We start from the raw sequence: 20000 nt of genomic DNA, 5'->3' as shown, positions 1-20000 counted from the left end.
GCTAATGGGGCCAAAGGATACTGAGGGAAAACATAAACCCCTCTAGACGACAGAAACACCCACTCTATCCCACTGCAAAGGGCAAACATGGACCCAACCATCAAAGGCTGTAAAGAAAGAGCAAAAAGTTCATCACGAGGCCCTATTTTCTCTCTCCACGCCTCCCTCCCCCAGCGATCCTCCCCCAGTGCAGAATTAACTTGCATGTCCTGTCACAGCGGCGATGGCAATCTGAGAAAGGAAATCCGCTGCGGTGAGGAGGCTCCCCCTCCTCGGCTCTCCTGCTCTCCCCTCACACTGACAAGAGGAGAGGGCATCACAGCATCGGTAACAGCCACCATGTCAGAGAGGAACTCTTTCCCAAGCAGGAAGGAAATGTAGCTTGAGAATACCCTACCTTTTTGCTAGTCTTCTCAGAATTGAGGAAATTGAAGACCGACTAAAGAGCTTGCCTTTCTACCACTGCAGGAGGCTAACTCTACGGGTTATCTTTTGCTGCTCTGCCCAGCTTAGTTTAAGAGAACCACCAAAGGAGAAGGAAAGCAAGTCCCACACTGGGACATGTTGTTCAGAATCTCAGGTGCCAACGACATCCCAAGCAGCAAGACATGCCTAAAGGTGAGGAGCAGCACAACATAAGCTATGAAGTCCTGCTGGGTTCCTATTTTCTCACATACTGAAACTTTAACACCAGAGTAGAAGATTCTGGGTTTAACAGATGGTTTCTTTGCGTTTTCTTGCACTGGTGCCAGAGTGGATTACTTTGCATTCTGCTTGGCACAGGTTACCAGAAAGAGTGAGCACTTTGTGCATTTTCAGGAGTCACATGCTGCTGCTCCCCTGGAAGCTAGGTACAATCTCTGAAATGTCTGGCAAGTTCTCACTTCTGGCTGTGTTCTAGATAAAATGAAGTAAAAGGAATCTCATAGCCTTTTTTTACACTGCACGTACTAACATACACGGACATATTCAAAGCTTGTCCTGCAGTCACGCAATCCCCTCGGACCTCGGCGACCATCACCTCCCCACAGCCTCCTCTGCACCCTCCCACAGAAGCAGAGAGCCAGCACTGCTGTCGCCTGTACAGCAACAGTGACAGACAGTGAATCGTGACTCCTACTCAGTGTGCAGAATAACACTGGGATAAGTTACTGCATCTCAGTTACTCAAACCTCTCCCACTGCCCCTGCTACATAAACCTCCAACTGAGCACCACCCTCCTGTAGGCACCAAGTTTTGCCCCTTCACTTCTTGAAAAGCAAAACAAGAAATCCCATCTTTGGGCTACGGCTAAAGCTCTTCACAGAAATTCTCTTCAGTAGATATTTTTTAACCCAAGACTAGAACTTCTACTATATAATTTTTGACTTGGAGCCCAATGCACAAAAAACATTTCTAGACATTAAACTGTAACTCAGCTTGCCTTATCTCCTTATCTCCTGTACAATACTTTGGCAGTTGCAGAAAGTTCTTTACAGAACTTGGAAAAATGTGGGGACGGCTGTTTCTGAGCACAATATTAAACTGAGAGGTCACGTCCCATTCAGGCTGGACTGCAGTGAGCAGGTTTTGGTAGACAAGTGGTTAAGCAGTTCAGTCTTGTTCAGGGATGGTCTGAAAGGCAATTGCTGATCTTCAGCACTGCAGGAGGAATAATCAATATTATTCAAATCCAAAAAAGCCTCTTGCCAAGGGTGTCTCCTGAGGTCACCGAGGCTCCTGGTGATTAGGAAGGGCAGCAGAACAAATCCAGAAATTAGCAGAGGAGAAAAGTTGAAAAGAAAATGTGTGACATGGGAGGATTAGTGCTCCAAAGAAGAAAAGCAAGTCATAGAAAAGCAAGAACCCAGGAGACTGAGCAGTAGGCATAACCTGCTGCTGAGACTGCCTTGCTTTACTTTCTGTAACCATCAAAAAGATAGTGTCCACATACACCAGATTAGAAGGCTACATAGGTAATCCCAGCAGCAGAAGGTTATAGGAAAACCACTAAGTGGTTCACAAAACTTCTGGCTCACTTCTTGAACATAAAACTTTGGAATCGGCCAATCAGATCCAGAAAGCCTAAAAAGACTTTACAAGGAAGATTTTCAATGTTTCTTTGAGCAAACTGGGTCAGCTCTAGCCCAGTTATTGAACTGACAGCTCAATCAATCCTGTAGGAGAGCAGACATTAGAGGAGTGGAATGGAGAAGCCATCCATGGAGAACAGTCCAACTAACGCAGAATACAGAAATACTGCAGCACTAAAGCCAGTACAGCCTGGGTAAGCAAAGGAAGGAGGGTGAGAGGGGTGCACTTCTCAGAAGCTTTCAGTGCTTAATTGTAACAGCATATAAACATTCAAAATATCAAGATCTGACAGTACTACAAATACTTTTTTTTTTCCTTGATAACTACCGTATACAGAGAAAGTTAAATAAAGGAAACATGTTCTTCTGAAAGTTTCTCTTGGAGCCATGTAAACGTGTACTGCATAAACTCTCTCCCTTCGGCCATGGGATTAGATAAGTAGAAAAGCTGATATATAAGAAACATCCCCCAGAAAGCCTAGCTACCACCCTTTATCTTAAGGGCTGAGGAAGCTCAGCTCCGGACTTGCACCACAGGGCTCAGCTTAAGAATAATTCTTCAGCAGCACTTGTCAAACGTCAAGAGCAGTCGGGTGCTCCTGTATGCATGGCTGCACTTCCCAAGAGATTGTCAATGTCTCTGCTGTAATCGTCCCTTTAACAAAGCTTCTAGCTGGTGAGCTGAGAGGCACAGCCAGTCTGCCAGCACCCTCTTCACTTTGTTACCTACTAGCCCCAGGAGAGCTGAATTTCTAAGGTGCATTCCGCTTTCTCAAGAGACTCTGGATGATGGGGAGTTGTAAGCAAATACAGGTAGCTCCCAAAGTACACTTAATCCAGTCTGCTCATCACTTTGCTGCATTTGCGTGGTCTTTATTGTGTATTAGGGAGTTTAAATACATGTGGAGAGAGCAATAGTTGTCAGGGTAGAAAGTTCTTATGCTCTTTATTCACCCTCTGCCTAAACTAACTAGGAACCCTTCTGAAAAACAAAATTGAAGCATATTTCTCTTAACAAAAGATACTCCTTCATCTAAACATATTCTTACCCACAGACACTGAGCAGCTAGTAATGTTTGTGCGACTGTGAAGGATAGAGGAGGAGGAGAGGGAGAAGTACCCTGGAATACAACAGGGAAGAAACACAGAAGCTTTAGAAGACTTAGTCAGCCTAAGGGGGAAATGAAAATGAGTAAGGCTGCTTCTGAACAAAGAGAAGGCCATGCTTAGGCTGATCTGTATCATACCCCTATGCTGCATGAGCAGAAATCAGAAGAGGCATCATGAAGAGATAGAAGAGATTGTGGCATTCCCTTCCATCCTGTTCCAGCAAGTATTATTTATGGGAGATTGAAGTTGCCTTTCAATTACAAAGAATTACTTCAGCTTGAAACCACTGCTCCCAGTGAGACAAAATGATGAAACTGTTGCTTCCAAGGATGAATCTAAAGGCATTTGAAATGGTCTGAAATGAACATGTCCGCAAAGATAAAACAGTTATCCCATGATTTCTCAAACTGAGGAAGAAGGGCATGGGTGGAGATCACAACCATCATGGCCCACCCTCTCAGGTGCTGCACTGCTAGAAGGTATTGGAGAAAGGAGCAGAAAGCGAAGCCAGGAGAAGATGGCTGAGACACAGGCAAGGCTCTAACATGAGGAAAAGGAGTGCAGCACGTCTGACTCATTGCTTCAGCAAACACCCTGGCGTAGAGAAGGTGATCACAATAGTTAATGGCCAACAGTTCGTTTCTCAGCAACTGCAGGTATCTTTGCTTTTTACTTTCTACCATGTCTGACAAAGTCCTCGCAAGTGCTCCATGGCTCAACCATGCATCATATATCTTCTCCCACCCAGGTGAACTGTCTTCCAACACAGCACCTGCCTAACACATACAGAGAACAACTGGCACAGGCAGAACATTTTAGGTAAAATACCCTTTAAATGACTGGTAAAAAGTCTTTCTTTTGCTGTGCTGAGGAGGTCTGACAATCCCACAGTATTATTTGGACATAGTCAGATATTAATGAGAATGAAAACAAGACGAACTTTATCATTAGGGGAAATAAGCTCCTTAAATTCAGGAGAAAAAACACTACAACTGAGGTTATGGCTCAGCTATTCCAAAGCAGGAAAACTAACATAAAATTTAGTAATACAAAGAATAATACATCAAGCTGAGTTAGTTTAAATTACAGGATAAAACAGTGTACAGCTCAAGCATTTTTTTCGTATCATCTCAGGATGACAAATTGATAAATTAAAGAAAGTAATTAGTAAAGACTGCTGAGCTGTGAAAAGCTCAAAGATTTGATCATAAAGGACGCTTGGCATTTCTTACAGGCATGCCAAAGAAATGTATTTCAGGAATACATAAAAAACAAGAAAAATTGGGATCTCTGTGCATCAAGTGGAAGTTTAATATTAAAGATGATATAGGAATGGCCCCAAACTTTACACAGGTATTTAGCTTCAGTTTTCAGCAAGAATAAAAATGCTGACCATGGGAGCAAGGCAAGTTGGTAAACAAAGATGGGTACATATATATCAACGGGTACAAGCAGTCAAAGCCAGAACTCACGGAGTGAGATTCACTTCCATCTCATTTTAAGGAGTTGATAACTACACTGTAATTTCAGGCTTCTCCTTGCAGAGAGAAATGAATAAATACCTTGATGTTTTAAATTCATGTAGCCTGCTTTACATTCATATTCTAGGATATGAGGAATTGCACCTGAAATATGCCTGATCAGAGGGAGCCTTGTGGAGTGGCACAGATGTCAGATGACTCTGAAGAGTTTAATGTGCCAAGGTGAGGGGAAGATGCTTCCCTCCCATAATTGGATATTTAAAAACAAACAAACAAAAAAAACCAACAAACAAACAAACCAGCCTCTAGAAAACAAAATCCAATTAACCAAAACACGGCATAGGAAATCATAGGATGGTGATACAAGGGTTCTGAGTATCTGTATCCATTATGGAGTACTTCCCAAGGATCAAAAAAGCACAACTATATTAGGCAAAGAGTAGGAGGGGAAAAAATGACAGCTGCTGACTGTTCACCTGACCTAGTAACTATGCGCATTTCAACACATTTGAAGATATTGAAAAATAATCAGATCTCCAGAGGTAAAAAAAAAAAAAAAAAAAAGGCAGTAAGACATGACATGAATCTACAAAAGACGGATCAAACCCATCTAACTGGCTCTATGACTACTGATGCGCGAGACAGAAAACGCAGCAAAGCTTTTTCTCAGACTTCAGTAAAGCATGCAGTCAGCTAAAGTAGAGAAATACAAGGAACAGTAGAAGAACAGGAAGGTGAATGAAGAGCTAAATGAAGGAGAAGATGACAATGGCTTGCATGCTGAAAGCAGCAGTGGCAAACCAGAGAGGGTCCGCTAGTGGCATTCCTCAGGCACTAGTCTTGCAACCATTTTATTTAATATCTTCCTTAGTGGTCTTAGCACAGTAAGCAGATTACTGATAGACCTTAATACACAGAAGTGTAACTGACATCGCCACTCAGACAGAAGTATCATGCAGAAAGGAGAATCAGAAACAGGACAACATGACTAAATACAAAATGAAAGGCTACATGTAGCTGGACTCAAAATGCAAAAAAAAATCTGCCCTATGCTTAGAGAAGGATGCTAGTATGGTAGCTGAAGTACAACCGTGACAATGATAAACTCAGTTTCACCAGGATCAGGGTATTTTGGGTGAGGTTTGCTAGAGCCAAGCTAGTATAGAAGGCACTACTGAGACCTCCCCATGGAACAGCTGCACCCAGTTTAGGGCATCTGTATCTACAAATATAAACTCAAAATGAAAATAAATGCTTAAGAATTCAAGCAAACTTCATAAGTCAGGCTCAAGAGCCTAGAAAATCCCTTCTACGCTTACATCCCATGGTCATGGGTCCTTAAAAACTATGAATAGGAGCACTTGGACTAATGCAGATTCTTAGAGTGTTAACCACTTTCTGGCAAGAAAAAGCTTACCATAATGATAGATACTGCTGCTGCACTTGAGTACTGCTTTACTTTATGCTATAAATGGGCATTCTGGGGCATGCAAAATGAAGAGAAATCTGCTACCCAGGAACACATATTGTCCAGAAGTTCCCTAAATATTCTTTTAGGAACAAAAGAACTAGGAGGTGCAACAATGGAGATCAAATAGAAAAATCTCTGGTTTCAAATTATTCAAACTCACATTTCACTTCCATCATAAACAGAGCGTGAAGTGAGCAGCACACAGGCAAGAATAAAAAAAAGACCATCAGAAATATCACTCAGGAAGAAGCAGGCAAAGAAGCACTTTGTCATCAAGCTGTAAATCAAGTCTGGCACACTCCCTAATTCTGGGCTCTCTCCTCAACCACCTTGACTGACAAGCCTTCCTCACCAGATGGAGAAGGAAGCTGTAGCTCCTTCCTTGGCAAGGCATGCAGGCCTCGATGGACTTCTGCAAGGGTCCTGCAGAAACCTTGTCCCAATAAGATGGCTGTGCTGACTTAAAGGAGTATCAGCAACAGGAAATTAGGTCAGTACTTCATTTTAATTGGTTAATAACAGCTTCAGGTGGTATCTCCCAAGCCTACCATCTGACTGTTGGGGCTTTAAAAATGACATTACCTGCCCCCCCCCCATTCATTTTCTTTTCCCTTTCACTGTTTGAAAGACTCAAACAAACAGGAAAATGACTTCCTATTCAGGCAAGATGGTGAATGCAGCAGTAATTAAATGAGCTAGAAAAAGAACAGCTAAAATTGTAGTTCTGACTCCTCACTCAACTCTGTTTACAGGAATCTCAAGCATTCCTGTCACAGCAACAGGTAAAACATCCTCAGAAAATGGAGTCTATAAATTGCTGGTATGCCTTCCACAGACACCAAATCCCATCCTCAGTATTCATACTAATTTTAACAGGCAAAGATGGGAAGAGGAGAAAACAGTTAAAATATAAGGACACAGCTAGAGTGTGAAAAACCTGTGTAGCTTATAACCTCATGACAGAGAAAACCAGATAAACTCCTAGAAGGTCTCATGTGATAACCTAGTTTTCAAAGCATGTTTGCATGCACTCTCTCCCTGAGCTCTGATATCACGGCACTTGTCTTGACCATCATGCAGCTGTCTGTCAAGACACCCTAACAAATTCCTGCCTCCCTCCCCTGCTTCTCATCTATCAGCACAGATGATGCTTCATTTGCTCTCTCTTTCCTTCTACACTCTTTTGCACAGGGGTAGCTCCAAACTCCTTCCCAATTTCACCTTGGTATCTTTTCTGCAATGCTTTCACCCAGGCAAGACTGTCAACTGACAGAGAGGGCTGAGCCCGGCTCCTGTCTCCCCCCAGGTCCCTGCTCTACCAGACATCCCCAGAAGCCTCTCTTTTGGCACTTTGCTCTTTCTCCCCTCAGTTCTGCTTTTCACTGTAATTGAACCTCAAGACCATAATCCTAGTTTCTGCTTTTCTACCTCTGGCTCTCACCTCAACCTCTGCTTTTGCTCCTGTCCCAGTTAGCCCTCCAAGCTTCCCCCCCTTCATCAGTCTCTGTGAACTCTATCATCATCGAGCTACCAGGCCTACTATTTAGAAGACATCACCAGTTCTCTCAAGCTCTCCCTCTTTTGCAATCCAGACCTTCCAGATCCCTTGTATCCCTCACCACATCACCCTCCTTTTGGATCAGAGGAAAGCCCTCCTCTGTTCACCTTCAAAACTCTTGAACTTATTCCCTCCCACCTCCCACCTACCCACAAAGCCAACTTCTACTGCCCACTTCAAAAATCCAACCAGTGCCTTTGCATTTTCTTCCATTCTGCTGCTTCCACTTCAGAGATTCTTGCCATAAATATTTACAAAGCTTTGTCACTGCTAGACTTCACATCCCTATTTCCCATTGCTGCTTTGCTGGAGGGACATAAAGTCACTTCTAAAACAGCCAACCCCCCCCAAATTCTCCTGCCTTTTCTCCAAAGGGCTACCTGACTCCATCTATCAGCCACACACAGATAAAAAGAAACAGGAGTATTGGTGTGACACTACACCTAAATTAACATGGCTACACAGCTTCCAGATGGTCAGCGAGGACACACTAAACTAGTAAGGGCAGAATAACATTCACAGGGAGCAGCTGAGCAGAGAGGCATCTCAGCTGAAGTTAAAGCCTTGGCCAGTAAGAAAGTTGTTCATAAAAAAAGGAAAGTATAACATACACAAACACATCTTATGGTTTGGGGGGTTTTTTACATAAATATTTCTACCTCTCCAACAGCCTTTGTTGGAGAGGATATACAAACATGTTTTCTTTTTCTTCTTCCTTTCTGAACTACTTTACTTTCACTTAGAATATGGCACAGAAGAAACCACCACACTGCTACTCTAAGCCATCTTCTGAAACTGAGAACTTATGTTGAGTTTCTGTGCATTTCCCCATAGTCAATTTTCACCACTGTAGTATTTAAATGCCTACATTTTGGGGAGGAAAGAGGGCTTGAAACCATTATAATGCAGTTAACTGACATCACTTCATAATTAGAAATCCTCTCTGACACTAACCCTTTGAGCTATGACATGAAAACTCTTTCCCTTGCCTGTCCCACACTCAGGAGCCAAGCACCTCACTGTAAGCAGTCACCTCTGAGCTGTCTGAGCAGGAAACACTGAAACCACGTATCATTGCTGGCACAGCCAAAAGTTTTCACATACAATTGAAAAAAAGGGCCTGTTTGACAACAAAACCCCTTCCACATGCTTCCTGACTGACTGTTTGGTCTCCACTGTTAGTCTAAGCAGAGTATCTTGAAACCTTTTGCGCACACACTTGAAACTTTCAGGACAAATCTCAGTTTCCAAATGAAAAATCCTTTCCTTATTGCAAGCAAAAGATGCAAACAAACTTCTTGTTTTAATTTATGGCAACAGTCACGTAAGAACTAGCTTCATAAAACTTCAAGGAAAACTTCTATTTAACGAGGATTTTAAGGGACCATGCTGAAAAAAAGGAGAGAAGAATTTGCCCCCTTTGAATCCCTTGACTTACCGTACCTGCTCAATCCACTAGCGCAGAAAAGCTGACTTAAAAACCTCAGACAACTAGCAAAAAGAGTTCCTGCAGATGAAGTTTACCCTGTGCATTGCAGTAGTGTAAAAAAGCTAACTCCTTCGCAGCAGGAGCTGGTAAGGCAATTTCCAAAGGCTGCTTCCTCTAAGATGTGTTGCAATGTGAGCAGAGCTGTGCTCGGCCAGGGACTCCCACCAGAAGGCAGTCAATCTAGAGCTGTCCAATTCCTGATTCTCACCTTACCGGAGAGATTAAAAAGAGTGTTTCAAGTTTTCTGACCATGATTTCCATCTCCAGTGCTTTGCATCTCTCTGCAAGCCCCCTTTATTTCCCTCCATCCCACCCTGGCAGCTGAGGATTACTGCCGAACTAGCATCTCCCTCCTCTTCAGCCAGTTTGCGTGGCCATGACTCCCCACCGGCAGCCTGCAGGCCCATCCCTTGCTGCTATTTACAGACAGGAAAGACCGAGGTGTGTGACCCAGCTGGCCCCTATTAAAGATAATGTTATCACAGCTCCAATTGTTCCTGTCTACATCTGCTGGTGGGAGGAAATAATCAACTTGTCTGAGCTGGAACAGGGGATGTTGGAGAACTATGAATCAGAAAGCTGCTTGTGTCAGGAAACCTTGGCCATGTGTTGCATTAATAAAAGATTTTTTTTCCATAGCTGTGCTAATAAAGGGCAACTTACCATTATTTCTTCCTATTTGCATGGAAGCAAGAGGCAGGTTATGGGGGAGGGAAAGGCACAGACCTACATGCAAAACCAGAGGTAAACCTTCCCAATGCCTTGTATGCAATGGCAGTCATATGCAGTCCCTAACGCATACAAGACCTACACCGCAGTGAAAATGTAACTGCTAGCAAACACAAAGCACTGCAGGATCTACGTGCATGTCCTGAAGTGCTGAACTCTAAGTCAAGTCCTCAGAAAAACACACAGACTGAAAAACAGTGGAGGCGTCCTCCATACCAGCTTCCTCCTGATGTACATCAGGACCTGCTGTAGGGCCAGTTCGGCCCTGCTTGTGGGTTCTGGGAGTGCCCTTTGGTGCCAGCTTTCAATGATTTTTATTCCACAGAGCAGCCTTTCAGAGGAAAAATACTAGCATTATAACTGGTCAAGTTGCAGTGTTTTAACTAAAACACAATAAACTATGCTCCAAGGCATCATACACACCTTGAGAAGGCTTGTTTTCTGTCCCATACTACCAGCGTTACCTTAATTAGTTTTATCAGGCTGGCTTCCTTTAAGCTGCAGTGCCTGCTGTGCTCTCACATCTGGAAGTTCACCATCCAGAAGGTCTTTTAAGCCCTTCCAAGTTATTTCCTCCACCATACGTTTTGATCATTAGCCCACTTTACTTGGTGTTTGAATACTGTCTTAAGCCATCAGAGAGGTGCTCATGAAGCCACAGCAGCTGCAAGCCTTACAAGAACAGAGGTGATACCCAGGCTCTTTTATTATGCCTCAACCCTTTGAGATTTTCAGGTCTCTGGACCATCAGCCAAACTTAAGGATCCTGTAGGTTGTTACAGTAGTGTATTTAGCAGAACTTGTTCACTCCACTTTTGCAACTAGCCAAGAGCAGAGTCTGTTACTAATTCCCAACTGCATGGCAATAGCGCGAGCTAACTCACCCTCCTGTGGTTGATTGGAAGCGCAAAAACATCTCTCAACACTGGTTATTTACTAACTGTAATACCCAAGTGGTCTACTCAATATCCTGTTTCACTTACCGACAACTTTATTGTTTTCTCCGATGAGAAACAAGCCATGGCATCAGGCAACTCTGAAGTGCAGCTTACCTGTATGGCACTGTGTTTTAGACTGGTGACAAAACCAGTGTTGATAAGACACCCATGTTATAGTTATTGCTGAACAGTGCTTGCACAGTGCCTAGGCCTTCTCTGCCTCTGAGGCTGCCCCTGCGGCTGGTGGCTGTGGGTGGGCAAGAGGCTGGGAGGGGACACGGCCGGGACAGCTGAGCCCACCCGAGCGAGCGACTGGCTGGCATCTCAGCTGCCGGCTGGGGTCAACCCACCACACGGGTCAGTCTGCAGAGTACCTTCCAAGTTTGAGCTCAAGCTGCTGCTAAACACAGCTTTAATTATAGGGTTAAAATTAGAAGTGAAAAATATGTTTTAAAACATCTGGCTGGCATAGGCCAGGTATTTCTGTCATTCAGGTAAACGTTAAAGCTCTTTTTGAAAGTCCCCTTCCCATCTCTACACACCCATAAACAGACATCCTTCTAAGATGGGAAGACATGGAGACAGAAAACTTGTAACTACATTCAGCATATTTATGGCAATGTGACATTTTCACTTGTGCAATTTGAAAGAAGGAAAGTCATTTCACTATTGATGGATCTTGAGTTTTGACATTCCTTTTTTTTTTTTCCCCTATTCCATTTTTTTTCCTCCAGTTATTTCAGCTGTTCAAAGCTTTTCACATCCTTCAAGAAATATTTAAAATACGCTGACTGAGTATGCCCTTTTCAACACCAGCACAGAAACAATTTCCCTAATTTATGGCTAAGAAGATGGCCAAGAGACATTCCCAATTTCTTAAGAAAATGAGTGAAATACCCGCTAATCACACCCTTAGCTAGGCCACATCATTACTGACAGCTATGACTACTAAATGAGGCCTGGCTAAAGAGAAGATAGGAGCACACCTACCTTAAGTGAGAGCCACGTGTGCAAACCCTTCGCCCATATGGTTTGTGTCACTACTCTGGTAGCACAGGTTCTTCAAGGAAGGGGGTTACACAAGCATGCGTGTGGGATAACCAACCTTCAGCAGCGAGGGGAACAGTCCTGTAAAGTCAGCTGCTATTCATAGCAGTAACAGAGGGACCACGACTGAACCCTTGTTTGCATCGTCAAAGGAAGTGAGCGTTGCGGACATGGGTTAAGAGTGGACAGAAAAAACAGAGAAGTCATTTGATTTTGATGAGGGTGTGTTTGCTCTGAAACAAATATTGAAAGGCGTATATAAAAGTCTGGCTGAGCTGCTTATTCACATTCTCTTAAGTGAAATTCGAGTGCAACAATTTACTCAAAATCAGTAAAGTTTCTCTTCTGAACCAGTTTAACTAAAGACAAAAATAATCTCACAAATTTGCATGAAAGACTAGACATTCTCCTCAATTATTATAAAATCTCAAACATAAGGAAGGAAAAATAGCCCAAAGCAGCTTAGTCTCAGCTCATCGGGCTGGGCTGCCTCTCTTTAGTTAAGTCCAGGTCTCTAAACAAAAATAATCAACAGGCAGGAGGGGGGAGATGGAGAGGAAAGGCTGAAAATAAACCAGTGTTATTCAAACATTGCTAGATCCTAAATAAAACACAACAATACTGACCAAGCGGAGACACAGAAGACTTGGCATGGCTCCAGAACACAATAACCATTTGTCTTCTTTGCCAGAGGCAAGCAGCAGCTGGGGATGCCACTTGGGGGGATAAAATAGCACCACACTACAGCTGGAGGATTACTCCCAGGAGCAGTGCAATACATAAGAATAAAAGATGACAAGTTAGATGAATGCCCTTTGAGAACCTTTTCAAAAAGGACTAAGTGTTCCTTAGGAGAAGCAGAAAAATTAAGGATGCAAAAACCTGCCAACATAGTTTTGCCAAATTCACTTGAGAGTGAAAATGAATCAACATCTAAAAGGCTTCATCTGAATCGGCCTGAAATCCTGCGAGGAAACCCTGGCGGGCAGATCCCAAAACAAGGGAGATGCCCAAATGGTATTTTGTGAAAACAGAGTATTTTCCTAAGAGCAAACGGGAACCCTTTGAAACACTCCCCACAGTTTGCAGGATGATTATTCATGCTGCAATGGGAACTTCTGAGTGGCAGAAAACATCTTGAGCATTTCATGACATAACAGGGGAAAGAAGCGGAAAGCCAGCAAGTGGCTGGTATTTATTTATTAATACCTGCTTTAAAATTAATGTTGTAATTCTACTTGTAAACCTGCTGCACAGCGAAGTCAACCTTTTGGGGAAAGGTGTAAGACTGGAATCAAAATATAAAATCCCTCACAATGCTATGTGCTCTGCAACGTAACCAACATTGTTGCGTTTCCTACCCCACTTCCATCCCCACATGGCTGCTTCAATAGGAACATACTAAGTGAAAGCAGAAGTGTGGGTGTCTCAGGAACATACCCTGGTGGTAATATAATCAAACATGCAAAAAGGACCAGACCAGCAATACAGGAAGCTTTTCTGCTGCAGGGTGTGGGAGCCAGACTGGGAGAGTCTTCTCAAGTGCAAACAGGAGGGAAGGGAGAAAAAGGAGAACAAACTTCTATTGTACGACATCAAGCTTTATGTAAAGTAAATTATAGCCCTTTCTAAAACACCATTAAGTCAATATACTATATCCTTGCTAATGACATGGAATGGAAACAATTTCTTTTCTGCACCTTTCAAGTCTGCCAGGAAAAAGAGCACTAGAACACTGGAAGGAACATGGTGACCAGCAACAAAAAACAGGCAAAAGGGCTCAATTTCCACCAAGAAAGCTAAACATAGCTAAGATATCCAAGGCAACATAAGGATTCAGGTTCCCAGGTTATAGCTAAGTTTATTTAGGTACCTAAATTTCCTAGGCAGTTAGCTTTAAAATCTTAGGTTACAACCAAGCAAACAAGTTACCTAAGATAAAGTCTGTGGATTTACAGCTCATCAACAATGCTGCAGCCAGGTAGCTGTGGAACAACCCTACTTTCAGCCAAGGTGAACAGGTGGTATGGTAAAAGAATATCAGCATCTGAAAGGTGCTTTTCCCTAAAAGAGAGATAATGCTTAAGATGAGCAGCATACAAAACAGCTTAACTAGGACTGATGGGACGAAAAGAAGGAAATGTTTGGACTGATCAGTAGAAAGACTTCCTGACAGACAAACCTGTTAGACCATGGAGCAATCTCCCACAGGAACTGGTGAAAGCCCAGTTGGTTGAAGCTTTTTGAAAAAATTTACACAAAACAATAGACAAAACATCGAAAAGACTCCGGCACTTCAGGGAAACAGAGTGTAGGTATTTCCACACCTACAGAGCCCCCCTCTCCAATTCAAACAGAAAAGCTTTACGCAGGTCATTTTATAATGGGTCCTTTCTTTGGTGAGCAGCTTTGCTCCCAGCAAAGTATGACACTAGCCACCCCGTGGGGGAGTCAGGCCTGTCCCTTTCCGTAAGGCAGCACCAGTTCTGTGACCACAGGCTGCCCAGCTTCAATCTCTGGACTGCCTGCTGTCAGCTCTGGACCGTGCCAGCCTGCAAGACGTGAAACTAAGACCAAGAAAAATTACCTCCTGCATTTGAAAATTACTGACTTAATCCACTCTGTAGACTGCAGACATTTGCCACATCCTTCACCAAGGCAGGCTTGCAGGGTTAGTGTTCTGGGATATTAATATATTGCTTGCTACAGACATATGTCATTCAATCTTTAACTAGAGCTTTCCAAATAAATCTGCTCTGAAGTTTAACAAGCCCTTACACAGCTCAGCTCTGTGGCATTCACAATGCAGTAAACAGCAGTACATCCAAATACACTAATAACACAAGAAGACCTACCGTAGTTAAGAGTTCAGCCCATTAACTATCCTGTAGCAATACAGGGCTGAGTAACTGCTGGTTTATTAGCTGTGAGCTATAGCTATTTACAAAGAGACATAGCAATGTAAATGTATTTTGGTAAGTGCGATGTGCTGTAATGTGCTCTGTGGTTCCAGGCATTTCCTTGTATCAGCTACCAACAACCAGGATTTTTAAAAGTCCAATTCATTTCACAAAAGGACAAAAGCCTCTCCCTTCACACAGAAACTTGAAGAAGTGACTGTTTTTAATATTTGGCAAGTTCATAGTCTCTACAGCATGTGCACTTTGACACCAAACAGGCTACCAGTGCAGTTAGGAAACGCCCTATGCAACGTAACTGATTTTATTTACTGTCTGATAAGAGCTTTCAGAGGCACCCTTGGCTCACCAGTAGCTAGGCAGCAAAGATTACAGAACACGCACTTCCACAGCACATCCTGAGTCAGGTGTTTCAATACTGTGGGCATCTACATCTGATAAAGATGCTGTAAGAGACGAAGGTAGGTCATGAAAAGGATGCCCTATCATATTTATTACCATAATGAGTAACTGACAATAAGACTTCAAGGCTCGTCATCTTTTGTTACTGGAATCTCTCATCTTTCTTCCCCTTCCTCCCTTTGTGTACCCTACAACCCAGGATGACCCCAGAAAGTGCAAGCACTAGACAATTAATCTCCAGACTGTACTGGGACTGAGTACTATGCTATGGGCAGGCTCACCTTTGGCTTTCCTGCTAACAGTGGCAATTTTAATTCTAAATATTTTATTGCCTGTGGACATGCAAAGTGGAAGAGTAGCTGAAACGTGCTAAGTACCATTAAATTTATCCAGATAATATGCAGCAGGAATTGTTTCTATGATTAAAACCCACAAAACATATGTACACATGTAAGATGCCTCAATCTTTTTTTGTCTTCAATGTAGCTGATCCTATAATATACAAGAAAATAGGAGAACAACCTGATCCAGAAAATTCCAAAAAGTTACTTATGTTTATTTTGTATTCACCTTATTTACACTTGCCACAGTTAGTGGTGCAGCAAGAAAACAGAAGGGCAGAACCACCCCAGAGCAAAAATTAACCACTGCTTGTAGCACCTGCACCAGGGTGCAATGTGTGAGAAAACTCCCCAGGCAGCTACAATTGCAAGAGCACATTCTTAAAACATACCGATTTCGCATGAAATCTCACAGAGCTGGTGTTGCAAAACTAACAAAATTCAAGAAAAGAAAAGGAGAACGCAGCAGCTGGAACCATCAAGGCTGGTATAATGGAAAACCAGGTGCTCTCCTGCAGAAAGGGCAGTCAGCACTGGTGGAGCTGAGGCACTGCAATCTAGTTGTATTACTACCACAGCAGTGGGCTTTGTAAACAGCCACCTAAGCAATGAGTGGTACCTGAAGGCAGGGACAAGGAGAGAAAAGTGGCTCCTCTCTCAGTTGCCTGGCACTTGGCAGGCCGTGCTGCACAGAGCATTGATGGTACAGGCTGCGCCTGCAGAATGAAGGGGAGCAATTCTGCAACAAGGATTTTTAAGCCAAAAACCCCCCAGATGACCATTAGCACCACGCATCATTGTAGCTTTCCTCCTCAGTAGATCAGTTTCCTCCCCTCCTCTTTTCGTAGCTCCTTCTAGTCACCTCTTTGTCTCGTGGTCACTAACGGATCAGTGCCCACGATGCAGAAAATCTCTGTCTTTATCAAAGCAACTGTGCAACAAGTGGCGATGTGGTGAATTAATTAGGGAAAACACAGTCTCATTGTGCAAAGGTGTGTGCCAAGCAATACAGGGTAAATATAAAATTCAAACTATATAGTAATTCCATTGGGGAAAGTGTTTCACTACCTCTCAGAGGATCTTAAAACCTCTTCAATCAGTTAAAGGCTCCTAAATCCCTGATGAGGTTCAGACCAATACTGCTAATTGGCCAAATTAAGGCCCAGAAAAATTATCCAAAGTCTCCAATGTGGGAATGAAAACAGGTATTTTAACTGCTTGGAACACCCACCACAAACTGGCTTAAAACATGTGTGTGGCTAGGGTTTTGTTTTGCTTCCTTTAGCTGGCCATCTCCCCAGGGAACAACAAAATCTGCTGACGAGCCAACCAGCCTGACCCTTCCAGAAACCTTCTGCATTACCCCACCATGCAGAGGGACCAGCTTTTCCAGCCATTCATGTCCTCCAGCAGTTTTTTCTTTCTGCTCCAGCAGGATGCAAGTCACTGAAAGGGGCACCTCCACTCCGAACCCTGTGCTTGCAGGCAAAGAAATTAAAGCTTATGAAAGGCAACTTGCCAAATGCTTGACCTAATGTCCTCCTGGTTAACCTGAACCAGGATTATGGCGATATGTTTGGGATCAATAGGCAAGAAGTGTAGAATAGGAAGTTACAGCATGTTTTGCCTTCTCCTCCTGGTAAAGCTTCCAAATTCTTACTCTCCATGAGACAAGTAGGAGCAGGAGACAGAATACAGATGGAGCTTGTCAAGGAGAAAGAAAAAGAAAAAGAAAAAAAAAAGGTTCACCCTGCAGCAGAGGCTAAGAATATATACAGGAGAATTCAGCTGTTTTCTTCTCTGCCGAAAATAAACGTCTCAAATAAGTGCCTCAAGTAACTTTTAAGTATTAAAAATAGTTTATGAAAAACTGGTGCCTTTCAAGCTATCTCCTTCTAGGGAAGAGTTCCCAGCAAGTACGATGAGAAATAACTAAGATCTAACAGCAATTAATTTCCAGCCCATCCAATAAATTGTATTTTATCATTTTTATCTCAGATTGACACAAGACAGCTAGACATAAGCTAACAACCTACTACACAAAAGGTGACAACAGCAGAGTAACAATTTATTGGATGACTTCTGGGCTCTTTGATCTTGTTGGATTTTACTTTAGGAATCAACAGCGAGGGTATTATTTTTACCAGGGAATATAATGTTTCTCCTCTTCATCCTGTGCCTGCAGAAGGCATGACCTTTGTTTTCTTGGTAATAAAGTTTTCTTTCCCAGTCTTTCTTTACATTAGACATACCAAGCTCGTGATATTAGTCTGCTATTTTAGAATCAGAAAGTTGTCCACAGTTTTGGAGAAAATGGGTGGTATCGTCAAAAACATGTTCAGGACTGCTCTGTCTATAATACGTGGTATTTTAAAATGCAATGGGAGAAGTGGCTGTGGCATAGTCACACACTTGTGTTAGCCTGAATCCTCCTAGGAAAATGAGCAAAGGAGGACAGAGTGGCATCGACTTTGGTTCAGATTAGCAACATAATCATGTATTTCATGCTCTTCAACAGATCGACCAGTCCACATGGAAAAGATGCCACTGCTGCTACCCATAATGGCTAATCCTGAAATCCCACTTTCCTGGCTCCACCACAGGGGCACTCACACAGCTCCTGCCCAGAGCTGCCTCCTCTGACCACAGGACATACCAGACTACAGAAAAGGGTTTTAACCTGCACGGATCTTGGCATTGTAAAGCTAGTCTTGTTTACACGACTGGCCCAGTCCCCTCTGGCACAACCAAACTAAGCAACAATCCACATCAGCCATGTATAAGTTAAAATGTTAAATTCAACTACGCAATGAGAACAGCCTTCAGATCCTTCCCATTAATTTTTTTATGCCCTGGTGTAGACTCACCAAACATCCTGCTGAAACCCTGCTTGCAGAGAGGTGTTGAGGCAAGAAAGCTCTCTATACTATTGGAAAGAGCAATCTGTCACCTCCTCAAACCACTTCAAAAAAGCATATTAAAAGTGTGGCAATAAGCTGCTGGTGTTTTGTTTTTTTCTTTATAGGGGCATAGGTTCTGCAAGTCACCACACTGCTCGGCTTCTGTATGTATGTCTCCTAAATCTGACCAGTTCCTACAGAACCAAAGTCCCTCACTGAATACTAAAAGTATCTCATCTTGTAGGGAAAACCTTTTAGAAAGAAAAAAAAAAAAGTTTTCATCCTGAAATTTGTATTACTTGCCTCCTTCCCCCCCCTCCATGTAACTAGCATACATGTGGATTACATGAGTTCCTTTTGCATATGGTATCTCATTAACTGAAAAGGAAAAAGAGTGTAATCACTGAAACTAACAGAAATTTCTCATTCTTGAAGCTACTAGGAAATAAAAGCTTAAAAGCCTGTAATTTTAGCTTTCTTCTACTGCATTGCCATTACGTAGTAGATTCACAAATGTAATTTTTTTTAATAGAGCTATGAGAAACACAAATACCAAAATCATGCTATTTTGTAAAGTATAACTACGATAATTTCATTGAGACTGTAATTCTGCTGATGACACAGACTGCTGCATGTGGGACTTTGTATATTTTGCTCTGAAGTCAGAGAAGTCCCCCAAAAGTGGTCAAAAAAATACTGCAATTTCTATAAATGTTCACAGAGGGAAGGACACCAATGGATTAGCTTCAGCACAGGGACCTGAGAGGCTCTGCCTTCTTGTGCCCCAAAACTACAAGTCACCCATGCACATTTACATCATTAAGTAATAAAAGAAGTCTAGAGCAACCCAAATACAAGCAGTGCAACAGTGAAGATGGTCAGAAAACGTGCCAGCATTCAGTAATGGAATTCATTCAGAAAAATTTCTCAGCTAAGATTGGGGGGTGGGGGGAATGGACGGACATTGACAGATGGAACAGGAGTCACACAGAAAAGTTTGTGCAGAGCAGGCTGCTGCATTCATACTTACAACCAGAGGAAACAGCTAGAGCATTTGGCATTCTCCATGAACCTTAATAACAGCGGCTCAACACCTTTGAAACACAGGTTCATTACTTTGCAATTTAACCTCAGATTTCAGATACAAGATGGACCAATATGGTCAACTGACTTGTCCTACGGCCCAAGGCACAGAACTTCCCCTCGCCATGACCCACATCATAACTGACAACCAGCCAAAATATGTATCACTGCGAAAATAACAAAGACATTATTTTAAACAGTTTCAACTAACTGTGAAGCTAATTTGATACCTAGGAGTATCTTTTAATGATTATTTACCCTTGACTAGAGCACCTCATTGCCATTGTAATCCTGCAAATTTCATGTTCCAACTACATTTTCTATACCATAAAAAAAAAACCAAAAACCACCTTTCAAAATCTGGAGAAACACATGCAAATTTAGTGCTGGCAGCATTAGTTCTGCCACATATTTCTTTCAGAACATTACAGCCAGTCTCAGGCTGTAATTCAGCATTCAGC

General features: G+C 42.7%; 1 protein-coding gene across 5 annotated transcripts in view; it reads right to left on the bottom strand.

The window, feature by feature from the left end:
- The window catches only part of ITPK1 (inositol-tetrakisphosphate 1-kinase), a 157981-nt gene that overhangs the window by 85461 nt on the left and 52520 nt on the right, over positions 1-20000 (bottom strand). The window contains exon 1 of one of the 5 annotated variants that reach the window (XM_075029935.1): positions 11839-11873. The exons of the other annotated variants lie outside the window; for them this stretch is intronic. The gene's annotated coding sequence lies outside the window, so the exon portion shown is untranslated. Of the gene's footprint in view, positions 1-11838; positions 11874-20000 lie in introns of those variants that run through there. 5 annotated transcript variants of the gene reach the window in all.

Source organism: Buteo buteo, chromosome 6, assembly GCF_964188355.1.
Source record: "Buteo buteo chromosome 6, bButBut1.hap1.1, whole genome shotgun sequence".
Classification (NCBI taxonomy): Eukaryota; Metazoa; Chordata; class Aves; order Accipitriformes; family Accipitridae; genus Buteo; species Buteo buteo.
The sequence above is the reverse complement of the archived record's forward strand: the minus strand, read 5'-3'. Positions and strand labels throughout refer to the sequence as shown.